Source organism: Hoplias malabaricus, chromosome 14, assembly GCF_029633855.1.
Source record: "Hoplias malabaricus isolate fHopMal1 chromosome 14, fHopMal1.hap1, whole genome shotgun sequence".
NCBI classification, from domain to species: domain Eukaryota; kingdom Metazoa; phylum Chordata; class Actinopteri; order Characiformes; family Erythrinidae; genus Hoplias; species Hoplias malabaricus.
In genome coordinates, this window is record NC_089813.1 from 41,022,858 (window position 1) to 41,031,286 (window position 8,429).

The 8,429-nt window shown below is 56.3% G+C and overlaps 1 non-coding gene across 1 annotated transcript; it reads right to left on the reverse strand.

The window, feature by feature from the left end:
• Positions 1–7,810: 7,810 nt before the first annotated feature.
• On the reverse strand, positions 7,811–7,964 carry LOC136666645 (5.8S ribosomal RNA). Its single transcript, XR_010795404.1, has one exon. It is a non-coding gene; the product is annotated as a 5.8S ribosomal RNA (ribosomal RNA).
• Positions 7,965–8,429: the final 465 nt, after the last annotated feature.

Here is an 8,429-nt window from a genome sequence, read left to right on the forward strand (position 1 = left end):
CAGAGGGTGTCACTCCTCGGGCTTGTGTATTCGCATCACTGGGGTCCATGGAAGTCATTTTAGACCTCCAGAGGGGAGACAACCCAAACCATCCCCTTAGCCCAGAGGTGTGCCACTCCTCCGGGCTTTAAATTCGCAACACCGGGGTCTACGGAAGTCATTTTAGACATCCAGAGGGGAGGCAACCCAAACCATCCCCTTAGCCCAGAGGTGTGCCACTCCTCGGGCTTTAAATTCGCAACACCGGGGTCTACGGAAGTCATTTTAGACATCCAGAGGGGAGGCAACCCAAACCATCCCCTTAGCCCAGAGGTGTGCCACTCCTCGGGCTTTAAATTCACAACACCAGGGTCTACGGAAGTCATTTTAGACATCCAGAGGGGAGGCAACCCAAACCATCCCCTTAGCCCAGAGGTGTGCCACTCCTCGGGCTTTAAATTCGCATCACCGGGGTCCATGGAAGTCATTTTAGACCTCCAGAGGGGAGGCAACCCAAACCATCCCCTTAGCCCAGAGGTGTGCCACTCCTCGGGCTTGTGTATTCGCATCACCGGGGTCTACGGAAGGCCGGACTTAGTTTTTGGGTACTTCCAGGAAAGTTGAGCGGACATTCCCATTTTTTCAAGCCCATCGGGGCACCACTCCCTTGGGCATAGCATTTTGCATCGTTGTTACCCAAACTTGTGTCTGATTTTACGCCTACCTAATATCCCGACAGGACCAGGCTGGAAAACCATATGCCCACAAAATTCAAGGCATCAGAACCTCGTTCGTATGGCCGACAACAGTGCACCTCCCTCGGACTCACTACAAGGCTTGAGGGGGTCATGAATTTGCTTAAAATATTAGTTGCACGACTTAGAAATTTTTCCACAGAAACATCCACAGTGAAGGCCGGGCTTACCTCCACATAAGCCCACAGGTCATCACTCCTCGGGCTTGAAATTCGCATCACCGGGGTCTTTGGATGTGTGGACTTAGTTTTTTTAAACATCCACAGTGAAGGCCGGGCTTACCTCTACATAAGCCCAGAGGTCATCACTCCTCGGGCTTGAAATTCGCATCACCGGGGGGTCTTTGGATGTGTGGACTTAGTTTTTTTAAACATCCACAGTGAAGGCCGGGCTTGCCTCCACATAAGCCCAGAGGTCATCACTCCTCGGGCTTGAAATTCGCATCACCGGGGGTCTTTGGATGTGTGGACTTAGTTTTTTTAAACATCCACAGTGAAGGCCGGGCTTACCTCCACATAAGCCCAGAGGTCATCACTCCTCGGGCTTGAAATTCGCATCACCGGGGGTCTTTGGATGTGTGGACTTAGTTTTTTTAAACATCCACAGTGAAGGCCGGGCTTGCCTCCACATAAGCCCAGAGGTCATCACTCCTCGGGCTTGAAATTCGCATCACCGGGGGTCTTTGGATGTGTGGACTTAGTTTTTTTAAACATCCACAGTGAAGGCCGGGCTTGCCTCCACATAAGCCCAGAGGTCATCACTCCTCGGGCTTGAAATTCGCATCACCGGGGGTCTTTGGATGTGTGGACTTAGTTTTTTTAAACATCCACAGTGAAGGCCGGGCTTACCTCTACATAAGCCCAGAGGTCATCACTCCTCGGGCTTGAAATTCGCATCACCGGGGGTCTTTGGATGTGTGGACTTAGTTTTTTTAAACATCCACAGTGAAGGCCGGGCTTACCTCCACATAAGCCCAGAGGTCATCACTCCTCGGGCTTGAAATTCGCATTACCGGGGTCTAATGGAAGTCTGGACTTAGTTTTTGGTGACTTCCAGGGAGATTAGACGTAAAACTCCCAATATTCAAGCCCAGAATCGAACCACAGCCTCATGCATGTCATAGTTACAAAGGGTGTACCCAAACTTTCATCGTTTGTAAAGTAACCCTAATGTCCTGACGGCACCACTCTGGAAACACCCGCGCCCTTTGAATTTGGGCTCTCGAAGGTGCTCCTTTTCGGGCTTGCTACTCGGACGAAGAGGGTCAAGAATTTTTTCTAAGTCAGACTTTAAAACGTCCCACTGGGAGACCACTAGGGTTTGCACTTGACCAAAAAATGAGGGCTGAATTGAATTTTCACATCTCAGACCCTTTGTATGTTTCAATTTAATAAAAAAAAAAAAGGAATTGACCCCGCTTTTTAACAACGCCTTCCCGAATTTAGTTCACTATTCCCGGGGTGGACAATTTCATTTTATGGGTGGTTCCCATCATCAGCCAATACATTAAGAACACCTCTTTCTGGGCTTAGATAAGGCTTGCGCCCGCTCCCTACCTCCTGGGGCTTATTCACCCCAACGCTCTGGTCCCCTGAGTCGGCCTGCATTTCACATAATTCCCCCTGCCTCCGGAGGCTTCCCCCGGCCTCCACCTCCGGGGATAACACCCCCACCTCAACACATACCCTCGCCCAAGCCCTGGTCCCCTAAATCGGCCTCATTCAAACCATCGCCCCAGTCCTACCCTCCGGGGATAAGACCCCCATCTCCGCCCACACCCATGCCCGACCCCTGGTCCCCCAACTCGGCCTCACTCACCCCTCAAAGCGCGAGGAGGTCGGCATAGGTTTTACGATTCGCCCCCGGAGCCTACGGTTAAGTCTGAATTTAAGAAGACGAAGGGGCCGATCCGTAGGCCGGACCCCTGCGAGCTTCCACGGTCTACGGATGTCTCGACATCCACAGGGGGGGGCGGGCATACCACCACCCTTAGCCCAGAGGTCATCACTCCTCGGGCTTGAAATTCACATCACCGGGGTTCTACGGATGTCTCGACTTAGGTTTTGAACACTTCCAGAGGGGGGGCCGGGCATACCACCCACCCTTAGCCCAGAGGTCATCACTCCTCGGGCTTGAAATTCACATCACCGGGGTCAACGGTTCTCTCAACTTAGGTTTTGAACACGGGGGCTGGGCATACCACCACCCTTAGCCCAGAGGTGAGTCACTCCTCGGCTTGAAATTCACATCACCGGGGTTCTACGGATGTCTCGACTTAGGTTTTGAACACTTCCAGAGGGGGGGCCGCGCTTACCACCACCCCCCAGAGGGCGTCACTCATTGGGCTTGCAATTCGCATCACTGGGGTCTACGGATGTCTCGACTTAGGTTTTGAACACATCCAGAGAGTGGGGCCGGTCTTACCACCACCCTTAGCCCAGAGGGCGTCACTCCTCGGGCTTTAAATTCGCATCACCGGGGTCCTACGGATGTCTCGACTTTTTGGGTCACTTCCAGTGAGATTAGGCGTAAAACTCACAAAATTCATGCCCAGAGACGAACCAGAGCTTTGAACTTGTCATAGTTAAATAGGGTGTACCCAAACTTTCATCGTTTTAAAAGTAACCCTAATGTCCTGACGGCGCCACACTGGAAACGCCCGTGCCCTTCGAATTTGGGCTTCTCGAAGGTGCTCCTTTTCGGGCTTGAAACTAGGACGGAGAGGGTCAAAAATTTTTATGAGGCCTACCTTAACAACAACCTAGGGTTAACCACTGGAAGACCCGCCTTATTTGACTTCACCGTTAACTTAGTCTCATTCCGCCCACTGCTAGACCTGAGTCTTTAAACCGCGTGAATTACGGTTCTCTATCGCTCCGGGCTCGGAGCACTTTTTTCGGCCATGGGACCTCCAAGAGAGGCCCTTCTTGGCTCCGTCAACATTCCTTTAAGTCTCATTCCGCCCACTGCGAGACCTCAGTTTTTAAACCGCGTGAATTACGGTTCTCTATCGCCCCGGGCTCGGAGCACTTTTATCGGCCATGGGACCTCCAGGGTGAGGCCCCCCTGGCTCCTGCAGTATTCCCCTAAATCGCATCCAGGATTATATAGGGGAGTACCCTCCTCCCCTATGCCCGCCACCGGCTCTCTCTAACCGGTGTACGGACTCTCGGGGCCCACGCCCCAGAGAACCAGAGGTTTAGAAATTGCACCAAGTCCAATTTCACCCACTGCGAGACCTGGACTGCTCCGGAGGGCCAGGGGGGGGGGGGTGTTAGGCATTCGCCTTCCCCCGACAAATGTTTGAGTGGACGGGATGACTTTCAATGGATCGCGGTATATGCACCCGCTCTGCCACTTACGACACCCGCACTCTGAATCAGGTCGTTTACGAGTCATTTCACACCCGGATCAAGAGACATTTGCTTTCACGAGGGAGGTGGACCGAGGCGTTCATTAGCCCCGGTCCGGTTCCAGTGTCATGCGGCTCTCGTCTCCGGCGGTGGGGAGGAAACCGCCTCCCACCGTGGCTATCCAAGACCAAGCTCAACGAAGCTGGGCACGGACGTATCGCTCCTTCTAGGCGGGATTCCGACTTAGAGGCGTTCAGTCGTAAGCCCTCGGATGATAGCCTTGCACCAGTGGCTGCACAGCCAAGCGCGAGTACCATGTATCCGAACCTGCGGTTCCTCTCGTACTGGGCTGGATTACTATCGGAGCAACGGTCAACATCAGTAGGGTAAAACTAACCTGTCTCACTAGAGTCAAGCTCAACAGGGTCTTCTTTCCCCGCTGATTCTGCCAAGCCCATTCCCTTGGCTGTGGTTTCGCTAGATAGTAGGTAGGGACAGTGGGAATCTCGTTAATCCATTCATGCAGGTCACTAATTAGATGATGAGGCATTTCGTTACCTTAAGAGGGTCATAGTTACCCCCGCCGTTTACCCGTGCTTGGGTGAATTTCTTTACTTTGACATTCAGAGCACTGGGCAGGAATCACATTGTGTCAAAACTGTCCAAGAGCCTTCACAATGCTATGTTTTTATTAAACAGTCGGTTTCCCCTGGTCCGCAGCAGTTCTAATTCGGCTGTTGGGTGCCGGTCGAGAGAACCGCCTCGGAGCTGCCGCCCCCCCCGAGGCGAGACTCACACCCGATAGATCCACGAGGCCTCGGCTCGTCGCACCCGGCTCCAGTCACACCGCTCCGGTCCGATCCTCCCAAGCCCCTACGGCCGGCGACGCATCCGCACACAACTCCCGAGTCTTACCCCCCACGGCCGAATGGGAGAACGGAAGGCCGCGCTAGCGAGTGTGGCCGGGACCCGGCGATGGGCCTCGGAGCCCGGCCGACTTCGGGAAGGAAGGGCCGAAGACGAAACGCGGCGGAGGTTCGTCCCCTAAGGACGCACCCCCGTCGTAGTCCCATCCACGACCGCCTCCCACCGTCACCGACCGAGTCCCCTAAGCACCGCCGGGAGGGAACCCCGACTTCTTCGCGCGGCTGCGACCCACGCACTTTAACCGACAGACACAGGAATCAACCCGGGCGCCGTGCGCTTTTGCCCGCATGACCCTCAGGGCAAGGGCGAACCAGAACAGTTCCCCTCACAGATGCATGCGGCGCCTTTCAGAGCGTTGAGCCCCTTTCTCGGGACAATCCCATTCCAGGGCGCTCCAGCTCTTTAGCAAGGAGAGAGAATCCTCCCCGGGGTTCCCACCGACGTCTCCGGGTTCGTTTGCGTTACCGCTATGAGAGCGCCTCTCGGCACTCAATCTCCCCGCTCCCAGGTTCGGGGATATTGGCCCGATCCCCTTTCAGTCAGCGAGAGGCAGACGAGACCATCGCCCCAGCATTTCCGAACGGCGTTCGTCTATCCCTTAGGACCGACTAACCCACGGCCAAGCGTTGTCGGCGTGGAACCCTTCTCCACTTCGGCCTTCAAAGATCCCATCTGAATATTTGCTACTACCACCAAGATCTGCACCCGCGGCGGCTCGACCCAGGCTCACGCCAGAGGCTTCAGCGCCACCGCGGCGGCCCTCCTACTCGTCGCGGCGTACGGTCCGTGTTTCAAATTGGGGATTGTGACACCTGCGACGGCCGGGTATGGGCCCGACGCTCCAGCGCCATCCATTTTCAGGGCCAGTTGATTCGGCAGGTGAGTTGTTACACACTCCTTAGCGGATTCCGACTTCCATGGCCACCGCCCCGCTGTCTATATCAACCGACACCTTTCCTGGGGTCTGATGAGCGTCGCGTCGGGCGCCTTAACCCGCGCGTTCGGTTCATACCGCAGCACCAGTTCTGCTTACCAAAAGTGGCCCACTTGGCACCATCATTCGATGCCCGGCTCCGAGCCTGCGAGCCGGGCCTCTTACCCATTTAAAGTTTGAGAGTAGGACGAGGCCGTTTCGGCCCCGCAGCCTATGATCATTGCTTTACTGGATAAAACTGAGTTTGGTGCCAGCTATCCTGAGGGAAACTTCGGAGGGAACCAGCTACTAGATGGTTCGTTAAGTCTTTCGCCCCTATACCCAGGTCGGACGACCGAATTGAACGTCAGGACCGCTACGGGCCTCCACGCAGGGTTTCCCCTGGCTTCGCCCTGCCCAGGCATAGATCACCATCTTTCGGGTACCACAGCGTATGCTCTTGCTCCACTCTCCACTCGGTGGAGAGCAGGCCGGTGGTGCGCTGTCAACCCACCATGGACGGGGGTGTCTTAGATCCCACCTCAGCCGACGCGCGCCGGCCTTCACCTTCGTTGCGCCTCCGGGGTTCAAGCCCTTTGACTCGCATACGCGTTAGACTCCTTGGTCCGTGTTGGTCCGGGTCGGTCGGGGTCCGAACTTAGCCGCTGACCTTAGGCGTTTGGGTGCTGTGGGCCTGGATCACCCCCCGTATCGCCGTAGCGGGCCTAGCCCGGGGCTGAGGACAGCCCAACCGGCCCGCTTCGACCGAACGATCGGGGGGGGCCCCATCCCCATCCCGAAGGAGGGGAGAACGCGGAAAGGACATTGCTCCGCGGCCCCGGCGTTATCGGCGAAGTCGGAGTGAGGGGCTGTTGCGGAACGCCCGTGTCCGGGGCCGTGTGGGCCCCATCTCCGGACGCACCTACCTTCACCCTCAGGCCCTTCCAAGCCTAACCGGAGCCGGTCGCGACTCACCACCACGCGGGGAAAATACACCTGACGGGTCGAGCCTTCATACGCCCGAGAGGCCCGAAGTCGGGAGGCGAAGCTCAGGGCTGAGCAGGGAGTGGGGTCGCCCCCTCTCTCGCCCGGATGAACTCGCCTCCGAGTCACGGAACCACACGAGCGCGGGCCGTCCGCCCGGCTGAATCCCCCGGGGCGGTCTTCTCAGTCCCCCGACCGTTTACCTCTCAACGGTTTCACGCTCTCTTGAACTCTCTCTTCAAAGTACTGTTTTCAACTTTCCCTCACGGTACTTTGTTCGCTATCGGTCTCGTGCCGGTATTTAGCCTTAGATGGAGTTTACCACCCACTTTGAGCTGCATTCACAAGCAACCCGACTCCGGGAAGCCTGATCTACCCGGCGGGATGCGGGACGATACCGGGCCTTCACCATCTATGGAAGACACTTCCTTGCAAAACTTGGTCCCACGTCCGCACCGAGACTAAACGGACTTCCGTACGCTACATTTCCCGGCCCACCCCGGTCAGGGCAAAGAGGGATTCAGCGCTGGGCTCTTCCCTCTTCGCTCGCTGCTACTAAGGGAATCCTTGTTAGTTTCTTCCGCTTACTGATATGCTTAAGTTCAGCGGGTTGTCTCGTCTGATCTGAGGTCGCGCTACGAGGCTGTTTTGCGGGGCGCTGGGCGCGAATCCCCCGGCCGCTCGCCGTATTACGGTGCCCACCCTCCGACGGCGGAAAGCCCAGCGGGGAGAGACGATGACGGATGGGACCCGGACCTAATGGCTCTCCCTACGTCCGGAGCTCTCGCCACACGGTGGTTTAAGGACCGTGTCTGGGTTTAGGGAGACGAAGGGCCGTCCGAGGTGGAGGCCCTGCGAACTTCCAGCCGCGGTCTAGGAAGACCGATCGATGGGTAAAGCGACCCTCAGACAGGCGTGGCCGCGGGATGGACCCCCGCGGCCACCATGTGCGTTCGAAATATCGATGATCTGTGTTCTGCATTTCACATTATTTAACGCAGTTTACCGCGTTCTTCATCGATGCACGAGCCAAGTGATCCACCGCTAAGAGTTGTATCATTTTGCCCGCCCTTACGGACGGGACTTTGGGTTAAAGCCGTTGAACAACAGAATTTAAGGGTTTAGGTTAGGTTCACGTCCCTTGGATGAGATGGAAGGGATTCATGAACAAAGGGAATTTTATGGTCGGGTGACCCTGGGCTGGGGGGTCATTAAACCCGGCTCGGCATCCAGATGGATCGCCTCGGTGGTGCCCAACCTTCCCTTTTACGTGTTTAGGAGACCGAGACACCCGGGGGTGTAGATGGCTAGCGTGCGCTCTTAACCTTGCTGTTTCCAGCGAGGCCCGGTGGTTCGCTTCCAAGTCCCCAGCAAGGGGGAAATCTGAAAGATCCCACTAAGACCGGCGTTGCGCCGGTCCACGCCTCGGTGGGTTTCTCTGGGCCCCGTCAACTCGCGCACGGCCATCGGGGTAAGTTTGACTCTTACGGGGTAAGTGGCGCTACAGCCACGCTCTCC